The sequence below is a fragment of the Haemaphysalis longicornis genome, unplaced genomic scaffold, assembly GCF_048455015.1.
Source record: "Haemaphysalis longicornis isolate Haplotype H1 unplaced genomic scaffold, Haemaphysalis longicornis Haplotype H1 scaffold_8, whole genome shotgun sequence".
In the NCBI taxonomy this organism is placed as follows: domain Eukaryota; kingdom Metazoa; phylum Arthropoda; class Arachnida; order Ixodida; family Ixodidae; genus Haemaphysalis; species Haemaphysalis longicornis.
The window spans coordinates 160,791,930-160,810,434 of NW_027526445.1; the positions used below are offsets into that span (position 1 = coordinate 160,791,930).

Below are 18,505 nucleotides of genomic sequence, written 5' to 3' on the forward strand. Positions count from 1 at the left end.
AAAATATTTGTGCTTTCTACTTTCAGACACCATACAACCCCGCCACCTTACCGACCACCCCCACAATACCCAGGACGACCAGCGAACCCACCAAGTAGCAACCCCAACCTCCATGGTCGCACCCGACAATAACAAAGTAGGATTTATAAAATACTTCGATGTTTTCGTTCCAATGCTGGTGACGCCATTCACTGCACACTTTCTGTTAAAAAGAGACATCAAACTTGAAAAAATACTTTTGCCTGCTGCGAAATGAATGTCATGATCATCTTTGTTATTTACAATGTGCACCCCCCCCCAAATAAAATACTGTCCAACCGCTTCCAACCAACCGCTAGTATCATGAGCTGTCCAAATTCATAGTTTGGCCACCGTTATACTACCCCATTTAATAGATTTTCTCTCCTTGTGTACTTCTAGCCGCGGTACCTCCGTAGCCGCTTTATTATATTATCTATATATATATATATATATATATTTATAGGTAGCATAAGAGGGTTTCCCGCCAGTTACCCGCTTATGACAGGCGGTAGACGTTCACGTAACGCCCCGGGGGTTGAAAAAGAAGGTCCCCTTCTCCCCGTGTAGTCTGAGTGGCGCTGACTACCACCCTCAAGCGTGAGATACAGTTGTAGTATATATAAATACCCCAGAAAGTGAAGGAGAACACAGGCGCCCAGATAGCCGAATTGGTAAGGCATTCGAGATCTAATCGAAAGGCGTGGGTTCGGTCCCCACTCTGGGCGCGTGTTTTTCTTTCTTTCTTTCTCACGTAATTAATAATAAAAAAATAATGTAACGTCACTAACGGTAAAAAAATATTCTAACCATTCCCCTATGCCTTCTTTGGCGTTGTAAACTGCCGGCATTTCTTTCTGTATTTCCTGACGAGCCACCCGCCGCGGTGGCTCAGTGGCTAAGGCGTTGCGCTGCTGAGCACGAGGTCGCGGGTTCGATTCCCGGCCGCGGCGGCCGCTTTTCTGATGGAGGCGAAAAGCAAAAACGCCCGTGTGTACGAGATTTCGGCGCATGATAAAGATCCCCAGGTGGTCAAAATTAATCCGGAGCCCTCCACTACGGCGCGCCTCATCGCCTGCGTTGCGTCGGCGCGTTAAACCCCATAATCAATCAATCAATCCTCACGAGCCCCTCATTTCCAAACCCCATTATCGTGCGCAAGCTGAGCGAGGGCCTCGGTTCTGGCAGTCTTGATGCCAAGGTAGCATAAGAGGGTTTCCCGCCAGTTACCCGCTTATGACAGGCTGTAGACGTTCGCGTCACGCCCCGGGGGTTGAAAAAGAAGGTCCCCTTCTCCCCGTGTAGTCTGAGTGGCGCTGGCTACCACCCTCAAGCGTCAGATACAGTTGTAGTAAATATAAATACCCCAGAAAGTGAAGGAGAACACAGTCGCCCAGATAGCCGTATTGGTAAGGCATTCGAGATCTAATCGAAAGGCGTGGGTTCGGTCCCCACTCTGGGCGCATTTTTCTTTCTTTCTTTCTCACGTTTTTAATAATAAAAAAATAATGTAACATCACTCACGGTAAAAAAATAGTCTTACCATTCCCCTATGCCTTCTTTGGCGTTGTAGACTGCCGGCATTTCTTTCTGTATATATATATATATATATATATATATATATATACAGGGTGTCCCAGCTATCATGCCCCAAGATTTAAAAAAAGAGTAAAGGCGTAACTGTAAAGAAACCAGGCGCATAATGTTTGCAGTACTGTGAAGAAGCGCACAGTATTTTTTTGTTTAATGAGACTTAATTAACTAATTGTAATTAATTATCTAACTCGAGAAATACTGTCCTAATCACTAAAGCGTCAATGAGGCACTTGTAGGTAACCACGAGGGGCATCTAACTGCGGTATTTTCAGCGATGAACTAATTGCGTACACATTTATTCTGACTGATAAAGGAAACTCGCGAAATATGAAAAATACCACGTGACGGCGCCTCCGCGCGCACCGTAACGCAACGCCCTCAAACAGGCTGCCTCTGAGTTAGCCAGAATGAAATAGACAAAAGAAAGAAAGAAGAAATCGCGACCGAGTTTGTTCCTTATCTGCACACGCGTCGCGCGAATCTTGCTGCTCTGCTCCTTCCATGCATGCTATTATCAAGGTTATACCTATTATCAATTATCAAGGTTATTATCAATTATTATACCTATAAGGAAGGGTGTCAGACAAGGAGACACAATCTCTCCAATGTTATTCACAGCATGCTTACAAGAAGTATTCAGAACGTTGGATTGGGAACAGGTGGGAGTAAGGGTTAATGGAGAATACCTCAGTAACCTCAGATTTGCTGATGACGTTGCCTTGCTAAGTAACTCGGGGGACGAATTGCAAAGCATGCTTTCCGCACTGGGCGAACAGAGTAGATCTGTGGGCCTGAAAATTAATATGCAGAAAACTAAAGTAATGATCAATAACCTCGGGACAGCACAGCAGTTTGAGATAGGTGGCGAGGCAGTGGAAGTGGTAAGCGAATATATCTACTTAGGCCAAGTTGTGACCCCGGATCCCAACCATGAGGCAGAGATAATTAGAAGGATCAGAATGGGGTGGGGTGCATATGGCAGACATTATCAGATAATGAATAGCAGCCTACCATTGTCGCTGAAGAAGAAAGTGTATGACAGCTGCATCTTACCGGTACTCACCTACGGGGCAGAAACTTGGAGGCTCACTAAGAGGGTTCAACTTAAATTGAGAACGACTCAGCGGGCAATGGAGTGGAAAATGATAGGTGTAACATTAAGGGACAAGAAGAGAGCGGAGTGGGTCAGAGAGCAAACTGGTGTTAAATACATATTAGTAGAAATTAATAAGAAGAAATGGACGTGGGCAGGGCATGTAATGCGAAGGCAAGATAACCGCTGGTCATTAAGGGTAACAGAGTGGATCCCTAGAGAAGGCAAGCGTTGCAGGGGGCGGCAGAAAGTTAGATGGGCAGATGAGATCAAGAAGTTTGCGGGGATAAATTGGTCACAGTTGGCACAGGACCGAGGTAATTGGAGAATAATGGGAGAGGCCTTTGCCCTGCAGTGGGCGTAGATAGGCTGGTGATGATGATGATGATGATGATGATTATCAAGGTGATGCGCTGTTTCTTCGGGCGGGTAACACGCGAAGCAGTTGCTTTCAATCAGCTTTGTTTGGGGACGCTGCTTTACAATGCGCGCGTAAGCGTCGTCACGTGGTATTTTTCATATTTCGCGGGTTTCCTTTATCAGTCAGAATAAATGAGTACGCAATTAGTTCGTCGCTGAAAATAGCGCAGTTAGATGCCCCTCGTGGTTACCTACAAGTGCCTCATTGACACTTTAGTGATTAGGACAGTATTTCTCGAGTTAGATAATAATTACAAATAATTAATTAAGTCTTATTAACGAAAAAATTACTCTCCGCTTCTTCACAGTACTGCAAACATTACGCACTAGGTTTTCTTCGAGTTACGCAATTTCTCTTTTTTTTAAATCTTGGTGCATGATAGCTGGGACACCCTGTATATATAGATATATATATATATATATATATATATATATATATATATATATATATATATATATATATATATATATATATATATATATATATATACCGGCACCAATGTGCGTTGGAAGTCTACATTACCTTACTAAAATTACTTCTAACTCTCAACTATTTCGAGTTCGACTCATCTTACTACTTGCAAGTTTTTGGAACCAGCATGGGCACTCCTTTCGCACCCACCTACGCCAATACTTTTATGGGACAACTTGAAGCTTCCCTCTTAGACTCTTTCCCCCTCAAGCCGAAGGTTTATCTTCGATACATAGATGACATCTTCATAATTTGGGAGCACGGCCGCACAGCCCTAGAAAGTTTCATTTCGCATCTTAATTCTTCGCATCCGACCATTAAGTTCTCATGCCAGTACTCGGATAAACAAGTGAACTTCCTAGACACCACTGTTGTTCTTGACAATGGTAAACTGAAACCCACAGTTTATAGGAAACCAACGGACAGGCAACAGTACCTAGACTACACTAGTCATCACCCACGACACTGCAAAGAAGGTATCTTTGTAGGACAGGCTACCAGACTAAGAAGAGTATGCAATGATAACACAGACTATATAAAACACCTTAATGAACTAAAGTCCACCCTGGCAAGCAGGAATCACCCGGTTAGCCTCGCTGGATATGGCTTACGAAAGAGCATCCAAGCTAGAAAGGGACGAAGTGCTCAAGCAACAACGTCGAAACGAAAGCGCCCGACCACCAGCCTTAATAACCAAATTCTCAAACAGGCTCCCTAACATAAACAACATCCTGCGGAAATACTACCCCATTCTAGCCAGTAATGACCGACTTAAAAAGACGTTTCCGGAAGCCCCAAGAGTTACCTACAGAAGAAACAAGAACCTTAAAGACATTTTAGTGCATGCCAAAATTAGCGCTTCCCAAGAACCAGTCATCAGCCCTTGCCTCCGCCCTAGGTGCAAGACCTGCAAACATCTGCAGACGGATTGCATTGTCAATAGCACTGCCAGGCAATACGTTCACAAGATTAATTCCAGCTTCACTTGCACTTCTTCTAATATTGTGTATATGCTAGAATGCTCATTCTGTCAAAAGCAGTACATTGGAGAAACGAGTCAACCTATGAACTTACGCCTGAATGGACATCGGGCCGACACTCATAACAGTGCCTCCATAGCAGTCGCGCAACACTTCAACCAGCCGAACCACAATTTCGATGATCTCAAGCTCTATATTCTGCAGTCAAACTTTAAGTCTCCAAGGGACCGGAAATACAGAGAATTGTACTTAATCCATAAATTCATCTGCCTGGAGCCGGCTGGAATCAATGCTTCGAAAGGCAGCTTAGAAACCTTACGGTATCTGAATCGAACAGAAAAATAATGCTCTTACAAAAAGTGGGCCTCTCCATTCGCAATATTCCTGCCTGCCCATCCCCAATGCTGACACTTGAATACAATTTCTGTGCTTTTCTCCCCCCCCCCCTTTTTTTCTGTGTTGCTCTAAGCCGATTTCGACATACCACGCGCACGCGCCTCCCGCGACCTTCGGCATTTCGTCTTACTACCTACTTTACACACACACACACGCAAAATGGAAAAAAAAGAAAGAAAACCGAAAAGAAGTATTTGCATGTACCGCAAAGCTCCGCATGAGTTGAACCCGCGCATACCTCTTCTATTCTTCTGTGAACACTGACCTCCGCAGTCGGAATTCTTCAAACTATACGGGCTGTTGCTGTTTACGAGTTTTCTCTCTTGCACACAGTTCAGTAACCTTGTAATTGCACCCCCAAGACGCCCCTCTCGTCCCCGATCTTCCCTGAAGCCTCCTTTGAGGTCGCCCGGCCCCACCGCAGCCCAGCTTAAGCCGTTCCCCCCTGTTTTCTCCGACACTCGCGTAGTCTTCCCTCTTTCTCTACTGCAAGGTCCTGTCACAAGAACCACACCTCCCTTTCTCTCTCACGATTTCGCCCCTTTCAACCGAGCGTTGACCCACTCTGCTGTCCTCCTTCCGGCCACGCTTTTAACGACCTCCCCTTTCTCTCCAACTCAATCTGGATCTATAAAACCGTGTGCCAGAGATGAACCCTGATGCCTTGAAAAAGACAAGTCTCCTTGTCGAAACGTTGGCAGAGGTCTGAGGCCGCTACCTTCTCCAAAGTATATTTCTATATATATATATATATATATATATATATATAATACTGATGTGGTGCGATAACCACATAGTGGTTATCGCACCAGACGGTAACCACATAGTGACCACATAGACAGTAACCACAGACGAAAAAACATAGTGGTTATCGCACTTTCTGGGGTATTTATACTTAGTACAACTGTATCTGACGCTTGAGTTAGGGAGAACACAGTCGCCCAGATAGCCAAAATGGTAAGGCATTTGAGATCTAATCAAAGGGCGTGGGTTCGGTCCCCACTCTGGGCGCGGGTTTTTCTTTCTTTCTCAGGTAGAGAATTAAAAAAATAATGTAACGTCACTAACGGTAAAAAATAGTCTAACCATTCCCCTATGCCTTATTTGGCGTTGTAGACTGCCGGCATTTCTTTCTATACTTCCTAACGAGCCCCTCATTTCCAAACCATATTATCATGCGAAAGCTTAGCTAGGGCCTCGGTTCTGGCAGCCTTGATGCCAAGGTAGCATAAGAGGGTTTCCCGCCAGTTACCCGCTTATGACAGGCTGTAGACGTTCGCGTCACGCCCCGGGGGTTGAAAAGAAGATCCCCTTCCCCCGTGTAGTCTGAGTGGCACTGGCTACCACCCTCAAGCGTCAGATACAGCTGTACAAATATAAATACCCCAGAAAGTGACGGAGAACACAGTCGCCCAGATAGCGGAGTTGGTAAGGCATTCGAGATCTAATCGAAAGGCGTGGGTTTGGTCCCCTCTCTGGGCGCGGGTTTTTCTTTCTGTCTTTCTCACGTAGTTAATTAAAAAAATAATGTAACGTCACTAACGGTAAAAAATAGCGTAACCATTCAGTAGAAACCCCTCCTTCAGGGTTTGTGGTTCGTTGACGGCGGCGAAGGACCCCTTCGCTGCGGGTGCTCGGCGGCGGTGGTGGCCAGGGATGAGACAAGGGAACGGCGACGGCAGGTTCGATGAGCAAAACGAAGAAAAGATGTATTTACAGTTATTTACAGAAGTTGATTACAAAATAGTTGGTTACAAAATAGTTGGTTACAAAATTGATTAAACATGGCTGTCTTAGCGATCGACCCTTCGAGTTGCACCCTAGGTATCACACCTTAGCGGTCGACTCTGGGTTACGCCCTAGACGGCAAGGTTCTGACGTGCACTAAGCACGGAGGCTCGCTGGTCCTTGATGACCTCACAGATTACAGCTAAGTCTCCCGCTGACCGTTATGCCCGGGCTTATAATCCCTCGTGTCTATTGTGAGCCGGGCAGCACATCTGATTGGTCAGCGCGACACCTCGAATTCCACCAATCGTCGGGCCAAACGCCGCCTTCCCAACTTCGTGCACTTCCCTCCTCTCCCAAGACGGAGCACGCGTACATGTGTACGGGGCAGCTTTGACACGGCCAGGGTGGCCATTAGGCGCCGCTGTAATTTCAAAAGCCGCTGCCCGGGCTTACGCACTCCAAGCGTAACACGGTGGCCCCGAGGCACGCAACCCCAAATCGGCGTTTAACTGCCCTAATTGGCCGCGCCCTTTCGGCGCATCTGAAGACGGGAGCGGGGCTCTTCAGAACTAGGCCGGCGGCCACAAAGAGCGGCAGGGGTGGCGCTTACAAAAGACGTAGTCCCGGCATAGGCACCGTGATAGTGACACGGTGACCTCGGAAGCACTCAAGAGCGCGTCATTCAGAGGCGTCCAAAAAGGGAAGCCGCTTTCCCCCCAAGAAAAACCAAATATGGCGGCGGCCATTAAGAGTGAGGGCGGCAAGGCGCGCTGCCGCGCGGCCCGCGCATCTTATCTCTAGATCTCCCTTCCTCCGCTATGCCCAAAGGCGGCAGCAGTCCTACATGTCCCTCCCAAAGAGCATAACAGGGGGAGAACCGACGCCTTTAATGCGAAAAAAAAACCCACACGGACTGCTGACGCTAACAATAACCGCTAAGAACCACGAGCCTCCGTTTTCCGATATCTTCACCGCGCCTTCCCCCAGGGCGACAACGGGAAGTCTAGGAGACAAACACGGGCGAGGCATAAGGTATTGCGCAGCCGCAGATGCCGCAAACACAACTTGCACACCTAGGCCCCTATGATTCGAACTGCAGACACAAAAGACTAAACGCGACAGAAAAAAACAGCTGCATAACCGCGAGTGAAAATAACATTGCACAGTAACACTTTCGTCGAAAGCAAACGAAACACCTAGGCACGCGCCTACCCGCAAAACCAACACAAAGTATTCTCGCCATGTCTGTTAGGCGTAAGCAGGCGATCAACACAATTCGTTTGAAAACATGCCCACGGACTTACTGAGGCACATAATAGTACGTTGTCGGTCCACCTATATAAATAGGGCAAACACGCACACCCACACACATTGCCACCCTCGGGAAGGCATCCTATGTCGACCACTGGCCTGCGTTTGTAGCACTCCAGTCACGGCACCAGTTTCAGAGCCTTGACGGGTCCCCACACACCCCACTGTGCGCGGGGAGCGGGAACATACACGCTCATCAAGGCCGGCATGGCTGTGCTAATGCTCCCAAGCAGCATTGGGGTGCCTAGACAGGGCATCGGCGTTGCCGTTGCTGGTTCCCTTCCGGTGTCTCACAGAGACATTGTAGCGCTGTAAAGCCAGCGCGCACCTTGCCAGCTTTGCCCCGTGGGGAGTACTAGTTGTCAGGTAAGACAATGGGTTGTGGTCCGAAACAACATTCAGCTCTGCGCCTTACAGCCAGTGATCAAACTTTTTGAGCGCCCAAATGATGGCGAACGCCTCCCGCTCGATGGTAGACCACCGTGCCTGGGTCGGGTCAAACCGATGACTGGCGAAGGCTACTGGCTTCTCTACCCCGTGCTCAGACATCTGTGCAAGGCAAGCACCTGCCGCTGTCGCGGACGCGTCAGTAAAAAGCCAGTACGGCTGACTGGGGTTCGGAGTGCTGAGCGCGACCGCCTTGCAGAGTGACTCCTTCAGCTCGTCAAATGCGCGCTGGGCCTCGTCTGACCACGGTATCGAGTCGGTATCCCCCGTTTTGTTAGAACGGTTAGCGGACCTGCTACCTCGGCATAGTTACGAACGTACTCACGGTAGTAACCGCATAGTCCGAGTAAACTCCTTAGCTGCTTTTTAGTCTGCGGTGGGGTTAAACCTTTAATTGCAGCTACCTTCTCGGGGTCTGGCCCGTGGGATCCTGACACAACCACGTGTCTGAGGTAGCGAATGTGGGCTTGAGCGACTTGACACTTCTCCGGACTCGTTTTAAGCCCGGCCTCGCCCAACAGCTGCAAAATGGTATCAAGGTGTGCGAGGTGCTCTTCCCACGTCTCAGAAAAGACTGCGATGTCGTCTAAGTACGCTGTGGCGTATGCCTGATGCTTGGAGAGGAGCCTGTTTACCATTCTCTGGAACGTCGCCGCGGCGTTTTTAAGCCCGAATGGCATCACGCGCCAAGCGTACTGCCCGTCTTGCGTCACAAAGGCTGTGAAATGTTGGCTTTTCGGGTCCATGGGAACCTGCCAGTACCCGCGCTTGAGGTCGACCACCGTAATATACCGTGCTCACCCAACCTTGTAGATCAGTTCCTGGGGGTTCGTCATAGGAAAGGCGTCTACTCGGGTAATGGCGTTTAACGTCCGGTAGTCGACGCACATGCGTAGCGTGCCGTCTTTTTTCGCGACGCACACGACGGGATGCGCGCATTCACTTTCCACCGCGTATATGAGCCCTAGTACAAGAAATTCCTTAACCTGGCGGCTAACCTCCTCCCTTAACAGCTCGGGGACCCTATACGGAAACGACCTTTGCGGTTTCTTTCCTTCCTCCAGTTCGATTCGATGTTGACCTATTTTAGCCATTCCCGTCTTCCCGTCGAAAACACCGCTGTGTTTCTCGAACACCAAGGTAACTTCGTCGCGCTGCTTTGCGTTCAGGTGGGATAACTTTTCTCTAGTCAATATCTCGCCCCCACCCGCAGGGAAAGCCCGCGGTGCGTACTCCACTTCCCCAAACTCTCTATCTTCGTCAAACGCGACTCCTACGTGGCTCACCCGGGCGTAGTACGGCCTTAGCCTGTTCGCGTGCGCAATGGCGGTTTTGCCCTCCCCTGTCTGAATACGGTAGGAATTTTGCCTCTCACGCACCAAGACTGTGAATGGGCCCACCCACCTAGGTGCCATCTTTGTCACACGGTCGGTGTCGAAGAGAAGCACCTGATCGCCTACGCTGAAGTTTTCGTTTCGCGCGGTGCGATTATACGCGTCGGCATAACTGCCCTGCCGCGTGGCACTCGTAAGCCCGGCGACACCCGCTGCCCCCTCCAGCTGTTCTTTTAGCTGCGCGAGGTACTTCGCCGGCTTTTCTCTCAGTGTTACCGGTATCGCCACCTCTCCTGTCCACGTTCGCTGGAGAATAGCGAGTGGGCCCGTCGGGTTTCTCCCGTAGAGCAATCGAAAAGGCGCTACCCCAGTGGTTTCGTGAGGTACCTCGCGGTATGCCCACAACACGAATGGTATCAGCTTGTCCCAGTTCTTGGGGTCCTTTTTGAATCACGTGAAACAACATATTCTTAAGGACGCGGTTCCATCTCTCTACCAACCCATTGCTCTCTGGGTGCTCTGGGGTAGAAAACCTGCGGGTGCACCCCAGTTTCTGCAACATCATCTGTGTGAGCTGGGACTTGAAGTTGGTTCCTTGGTCGGAACAGATGGTCTCCGGAATGCCCGTACGACTGAAAATGTCGAGCAAGGCATCGCATGTTGCTTTCGCGGTTAAGGATCGTAGGCATACCACTTCTGGCCAGCGGGTACACAGGTCCACCAGGCATAGTGCGTAGCGGTGTCCCCTCGCGGATGGCGTGTCAATCGGGCCTATCACATCCACATTTACCACCTGAAAGGGGCGTTCAGGCCTTGTCAATGGTGTAATCAGCACCCTGTCGCTCTGACGTCTAACTGACCGCACCTGACACCCGTGGCAGGATTTACAATGCTCCAACATGTGCCTCTCCATGCCGGGCCAGTAGAAGCTGTACTTTATCCTTGTTTTGGTCTTTTTTACCCCCAGGTGTCCCCCCCACATTGACTCGTGGGCTAGCTGTAGTACCTATTTTCGTCTCTCTGGGAAGTACCAGTTGCCTCACCCTGGTTCCAGCTATAGAGTCCCAGTGAAAGAGGATTCTGTCTTCCAGAAACATGCCCGACTTGCCAACCTTGGCATCTTCCCACGCCTTCGTTAGGCTCTCGTCATTTGTCTGGGAAGTCTGGAGAGCGCTTCTCTGGCTGGCTGGATGGGCCACGTCTAACGCATCGGGGATTTTCTCCACGTGATGGATGCTCCTTTGCTGGGCGTTAGCGTCGCATGCAAGCTCGCCGCTTTCGTCCTGCTCATTGTCAAGCTCGTCGGCGCTACTTATCGCCCTAGGATCAGCCGTCGCGAGTGGTACGCGCTCGTAGTTATGTTCCCAGAGAAGCCCCCAGTCCTCCCTACTAAGTAAGCAATTTACTCCTTCGGCTAGTTCGTCCGTAAGAGCGCCAAACATCTCATCCTTTTCAGGCTCCCTCACCACCCCTGGCGCACTCATGCCCAGGGGTAATGCGGCTAGCTTTGCTTCGACAGCTTTCCCGAAAGCTGACGTCAGCCTGACCGTGCCGGATGGTTCGCTCGACAAAGGGGCCAACAAACTTTCACGAATTACGGTGATTTCGCTTCCCGTATCGAGTACCGCCTCCAAACGCTGCTCTCCACAGACGAGCTTAACGACCTGTAGCTTTGACCTGCCTTGCTTAAGGCTCGGCCCCGGCATTGCCACTTTAGCTGTTAGCATTGTCTCTGCGCGTGTCGTCCCCCCGCTCGATGCTACAGCTATTGTCTGAATTCTCTGTGCCTGCGTGTTCGGGGGGCGGTGTGGCCCTCCTTTTCCAGCGGCGGGTGTGGGGCAATTTTTCGCGATGTGACCTTGCCCGCGGCACAGATAACACCGCGGGACTCCTCTGTCTGCGTTCGCCCGTTTCGGTGGAAAAGGGTCTGCGTGAGGGGTTCCCGGTTTCGAAGCGCGCCCCTTTCCTTTCGCCTGTTCAAATGTTTGAAGCACCTTCGCCACCTCGGTTGGTTTCAGCCAACTCTCCTTTTCTCTAAGCCGCACGTACTCGAGGCCCTTGGCGCTGAGACTAGCCTTAATTCGGTCCGCCACCATTAGTTCAGTCAGGGTCCCCTTGGAGTCTGCCCCCCGCGCCTGTAGGTAGTACGCAAAATACGTTCTCACCCGAGAAGTGAACTGCGCCCAAGTCTCGTCTTTTCTTTGAGCGGCACTCTCGAACCGATCCAGATACTCTGCCGGTGTCAGTCGCAGCTCGCTCAAGACAGCTTGCTTAACTGCCTCATAGTCCATACACTCCTGCTGGCTGAGGTTGCGCAGTATGTATCGGACCCGTTCGGTCAGCGCCGGCATGATGAGGTGTACGCGGCTGTTATCTGGCACCTCGAATGTTGCAAACAATTTTTCCACCTCATCGAACCACAGTGGCGCGTCCGCATCGCACGGCAACTGGTAGCCTTTCAACACCTTGGAGCACTGCGCAACGGGGTCCAAACTCGCCTGCCGGCGATCGCCACCTTCCGAACACGTGCTCGGTGGCCCACTGGTGGAACTCTGGAGCTCGACTCTCCGAAGAGCGATTTTTTCAGACTCGAGCTCCAATTCTTTAATCCTGAGTTCCATACGCTTCAGCGTCATGGCTTCTGATTCACTTGTACTGTTGGCAGTAGCGTCTCCTGCTCACCTCCTGCCACACCCGGGGGCGCCTGCCGTTCCGGACCATTTCCGATTGTTTCCAGAGGCCCTGGCGGGTCGCCCGCATTACTATCCTTGTCCATGCTAGCCCCCTTACTTCGCGTCACAACCATGAGTCTTCCAACCCGCACGCCATGCCAACCTTAAATGCACGCAAGAAATCCCACTCACCCGATGCAGACTCCTCGACGGTCCGTCGCCCAGAGCCCGGTGCTTGGTGCTGTTGTGGTCGCCTTCGATGATGGCTTGTTGGCTGGCGGGTTTCGACTCTCGGTCTTCAGACTGGATGCTTGCCAAGGCTGCTGTCTCCTCGTCTGGGCCGTTGCAGGGCAGGTTCAGTCGTTCATTGTTGACGCTCCGAAGTGCCGAGTTCTGTCGTGGCTGCGCCAGTAGAAACCCCTCCTTCAGGGTTTGTGGTTAGTTGACGGCGGCGAAGGAGCCCTTCGCTGCGGGTGCTCGGCGGCGGGGGTGGCCAGGGATGAGACAAGGGAACGGCGACGGCAGGTTGGATGAGCAAAACGAAGAAAACTGTATTTACAGTTATTTACAGAAGTTGGTTACAAAATAGTTGGTTACAAAATTGATTAAACATGGCTGTCTTAGCGATCAACCCTTCGAGTTGCGCCCTAGGTATCAGACCTTAGCGTTCGACTCTGGGTTACGCCCTAGACGGCAAGGTTCTGACGTGCACTAAGCACGGAGGCTCGCTGGTCCTTGATGACCTCAAAGATTACAGCCAAGTCCCCTGCTGACCGTTATGCCCGGGATTATAATCCCTCGTGTCTATTGTGAGCCGGGCAGCACATCTGATTGGTCAGCGCGACACCTCGAATTCCACCAATCGTCGGGCCAAACGCCGCCTTCCCAACTTCGTGCACTTCCCTCCTCTCCCAAGACGGAGCACGCGTACATGTGTACGGGGCAGCTTTGACACGGCCAGGGTGGCCATTAGGCGCCTCGGTACTTTCAAAAGCCGCTACGCGGGCTTACGCACTCCAAGCGTAACACGGTGGCCCCGAGGCACGCAACCCCAAAGCGGCGTTTTACTGCTCTAATTGGCCGCGCCCTTTCGGCGCATCCGAAGACGGGAGCAGGGCTCTTCAGAACTAGGCCGGCGGCCACAAAGAACGGCAGGGGTGGCGCTTACAAAAGACGTAGTCCCGGCATAGGCACCGTGAGAGTGACACGGTGACCTCGGAAGCACTCAAGGGCGCGTCATTCAGAGGCGTCCAAAAAGGGAAGCCGCTTTCCCCCCAAGAAAAACCAATTATGGCGGCGGCCATTAAGAGAAGTGAGGGCGGCAATGCGCGCGGCCGCGTGGCCCGCGCATATTATCTCGATTGATTTGATTGTAGGGTTTAACGCGCCGACGCAACGCAGGCGATGAGGCGCGCCGTAGTGGAGGGCTCCGGATTAATTTTGACCACCTGGGGATCTTTAACGTGCGCCGAAATCTCGTACACACGGGCGTTTTTGCTTTTCGCCTCCATCAGAAAAGCGGCCGCCGCGGCCGGCAATCGAACCCACGACCTCGTGCTCAGCAGCGCAACGCCTTAGCCACTGAGCCACCGCGGCGGGTGCGCATATTATCTCTCGATCTCGCTTCCTCCGCTATGCCCAAAGGCGGCAGCAGTCCTACACATTCCCTTATGCCTTCTTTGGTGTTGTAGACTGCAGGCATTTCTTTCTATATATATATATATATATATATATATATATATATATATATTTATATATATATATATATATATATATATATATATATATATATATATATATATATATATATATATATATGTCGAACCAAACAAAATACCGGCTCGGTTACGGTTCTGCTTCAGGCGAAATCATTTCGTTCCGGTTCAGTTCCGATTCGACAAAATCACGTACCGAACCGGTTCGCGAACCGGTTCGATGAGTTGCATTATCACTGAATATAGAAAAAAAACATTTAGTAGTTTAAAACGGCGGTCAAATCAAAAGATTAACAAAAAATCAAAAAGCTGCTGTTCCCAAAGGGCAGTGTCGCAATTGCAAAGCAAAATTTAAACAATTACGAGATAAGAGAAAAACAGATGAAGTGGCCAGGATTTACCACGTACTTTCTCGTCCAGACATTATGTTGTCCTAGAGACCATTCATAAAGCCACCGCCAAGATATATGATGGTGGTGTATATTTTCCACAATTTTCTTTTTTTGTTGAAATCGCGATCGACGATATGGAATCACCCATTACGCTAATTTTGAAGCCTTAAATTTAGGCCTGCGTACTGGCGCGCTTAAATACCAGCGCTTAATGCCAATGGCACACTTTTTTATATTTCTAACAAAACAGAAACATCCTACAACAGGCACATAAATGCTACCAATGAATTAGAATATTTCGTCACCGTGAATAATTTGTTACCTGTCACCTTATCTAATGTGTTAGCCACACTTTCGTTAAAAGTAAGCTGTAGTTAACGCTCAGTCACTGCATCATTGCTCTGACCACTGCAACTCCTTTTGCGATATCTATACCGGATGTGTGCATTACAAGCAGTATGTCATCGTACCGCCTGACCCCCGGCCATCGTTCCGTGTGCTACATTGCGGAAAGTGATAACAGATTATGCTGTGACAAAATGAAAGAGAAATTTGACGCGCGGACCATGAGATTGGTGTTTTTTGAGTAGACGCTCTTTAATTCATCCACAGCAGTACTCCTCTCCTGAACGAGTAGCAGTAGAAGTAATGTCGCGAGTTGGGAAGTCAGTACAAGTGCACCTTCAAAAAAAGCAGATCTTAAAGAGACAAAACTGCAGAACAAGGACAAACGATAATCGCTGGGTGAATGGGGCAGTGTGAGGTACCGGCCTGCCTTTCTGCACGTGTCATCTGCTTTATTACTGTTTCTGCTTCCAAGACAAGGTCGAGGGCTGCAGTTTTTTGCCAAGGGAGTAATTGCGCACCTTAACATTTTTCCCTGACATTTAGGTAGTTATCTGTATCTGTAAAAAACGGAACTTGTCCACTTTACTGTCCTCGAAAACTGACCACAGAACTCACTTCCTTCGCATTGATGAAACGTTTGGTTGTGAAAGGTAGGGTAAACAAAAGTATAGATCTATATCCACGTTTTAGTGGTTTTTTTACTTATTCGGTTTTACTTCCTTTTTTGTAATGTTTCAAACAACGTGATTCGCCTTTTCTTTTTTGTTATTTTCCGTGTTCACACACGTTTGAAGAAACCGGTGGATTTGATGCCCCGTGCTATATCTCTGCTCCCAGGCGCAGCTTATATTGCAGGCCGGCAGAGTTGTTTTAACCAGCTGGTGATATTAAACGTGGATCAAAATCTTGATACACAGACGTTCTCGATTTCCATGTACTTCAGAAACCCGGTCGTGGGGAAGGGAGATCGAGGCCACTCGTGGTCAGCAGCAAGCGGATTAGCCACTGAGCAGCTCCTGCGGTCACACTTGTCAAGTATTAATGATTTGCAGTTGTCGGACCTTTAAAACAAATCATGAAATGCTAAACGTTTGCACACATCGGGTGTGGGCTTTCTCTGTTGCGCAGTGGAGCACTCCTACAGCCTGACGGCTCCAATAAAGTCGCAGCTAGGGAAGGGCAAAGTCGTTTAATATCCCCTGCAAGCTGCTGAAAATGACATTTCGTATGGTCAGCTTGCACTACGCTCGCGCTTCCAGCAGCAACAGACCATTGCTACATTGGTGCTTATTCATTTCCCCTGTTTCGTGGGGTTTAACGCGCCGACGCAACGCAGGCGATGAGGCGCGCCGTAGTTGAGGACTCCGGATTAATTTTAACCACCTGGGGATCTTTAACGTCAGCTGCAATCTAGTACACATGGGCGCTTTTACTTTTCGCCTCCATTAGAAAAGCGGCCGTCGCGGCCGGGAATCGACCCCGCGACTCCTGCTCACCATCGCAACGCCTTAGCCACTGAGCCACCGCGCGGGTGTTACATAGAGCGTGATAATGTTCAATTGTCTGGAGGGGAAAGTGCGCGAGCGCATACGAAGTTGATAGTACGTGAAAGAAAAACAGGCCTGAATGGCAATGACTGGCAATATCAACAACGGAGGGCCGAACCGTTGCGGCATGAACCGGCAACCGTTTATTTTTTCGGTACAGTTCCGGTCCTGGTTCAGCGTGCTCAAATAATCACGATTCGGGTTCGGGTTGGACACCCTGATATAATATATATATATATATATATATATATATATATATATATATATTGTGACGTGGCAATGAAGTCACTAAATACAAGGCGGTAGGAAAAGGAGCTGCAATCTCCAAGGAACAGCGCGCACGTCCGCAAGGGTCTCAGCGTCGTCGTCGTCTCTCTCTCAAGTGGGTGTACCAGTTTGGCAGTGGCGCATATCCCTGGAGGAGAGGTCGGCCATAACTGAACACCTGGATTCCCAATGTGCAAGACCCGTGACATAACCTCTGGCGGCGAGACCACCGACCCGGTGCAAACGGCGGAACAAGGTTAGAGGCAGCTTGGATCGCGGGAATGGTACGGCATCAGAAGGAAGACTGCATAAGTTGCGACGTGGAATGAGATGACGGTGAAGGCGTGAGGGGTACAATTTCGTAGGTCAAGGGAGTTACCATGCGTAGGATGCGGTAAGGGCCCTTGAAACAACAGAGCAGTTTTTCAGACAAGCCGACGTGGCGCGATGGGGTCCACAGGAATACTAATGTGCCAGGGGCGAAGTACATATCGCGATGGGGCTGATCATAGCGTCCTTTCTGGGCTGCTTATGCAGTCGATATCCTGGCGCGGGCAACCTGTCGGGCCAAATCAGCGTGCGCTAGCGCATCTCGTGCGTATTCGGTTGTCAACGTCCCCGAATTAGGCAACACGGTGTCCAATGCTAAGGTAGGCTCGCGCCCAAAAAGGAGAAAGAAAGGTGTAGCCAGCCGTGTCGAGGCGAGAATAATTATAAGCAAAAGTAACGTAGGGTAGTGGTACGTCCCAGTCACGGTGGTGGGCGGATGCGTACATGGCCAGCATATCCGTGAGCGTCTTGTTGAAGCATTCAGTAAGTCCGTTTGTCTGCGGGTGATAGGCGGTGGTAAAGTTATGCTTCGTACAGCAGGAACGGAGGAGGTCATCAATAACTTGAGACAAGAAGTACCGCCCACGATCCATAAGCAGTTGAATAGGAGCCCCGTGGTGCAAGATTACTTCATGTAGGAGGAAGTCGGCTACGTCTATGGCACAGCTCGTGGGGAGGGCACGTGTGATAGCGTAACGCGTAGCATAATCGGTGGCGACAGCAATCCACTTGTTGCCCGACGGGGACAAAAGAAAAGGGCCGAAAAGGTCCGTTCCTACACGGAATAATGGTTCTGCAGGGACATTGATTGGTTGAAGGGTGCCGGCTGGAAGCAAACGAGGCGTTTTTCGGCGTTGGCAGAGGTCACAAGCCGTGACGTATTGCCTCACGGACTGGTAAAGGCCCGGCCAGTAAAAGCGCCGACGCACGCGGTCGGAAGTCCGAGCCACGCCAAGGTGACCAGCTGTAGGCGCGTCGTGACGCTCGAGAGGACGTCAGAGCGGAGATGCTGAAGCAGAGCAAGTAGCTCCTCAGGCCCGTCCTTGCGAAAGTTTCGGCAGAACAAGACGCTATCACGAAGCATAAATGCATGCGTAGAAGGGTCGGCAGGCTCGCAGCTAAGGCGTTCAATGATCTTGTAAAGCGACCGATCATGGCGCTGATGGTCACCAATATTGAGCACGTCCGACAGAGCGAATACGCCGGGGTCGTCGTCATTGTCTCGAGGGTCAGGGGGGTCAAGAGGGTGACGAGACAGCGAGTCCGCGTCCCTGTGCATGCGACCAGACTTATAAACGTCCGAATAATCACACTCCTGTAGCCGTAATGCCCAACGACCAAGTCATCCGGTGGAGTGCTTCAGAGCGGAAAGCCAGCATAACGCATGGTGATCCGTACCTACAGCGAATTTTTTGCCGTACAAGTACGGACGGAAC

The 18,505-nt window shown here is 50.2% G+C and overlaps 1 pseudogene; it reads right to left on the reverse strand.

Moving 5' to 3' along the window:
• Positions 1–8,233: 8,233 nt before the first annotated feature.
• LOC144148558 (uncharacterized) lies at positions 8,234–13,440 on the reverse strand (annotated as a pseudogene).
• Between the last annotated feature and the right edge of the window lie 5,065 nt (positions 13,441–18,505).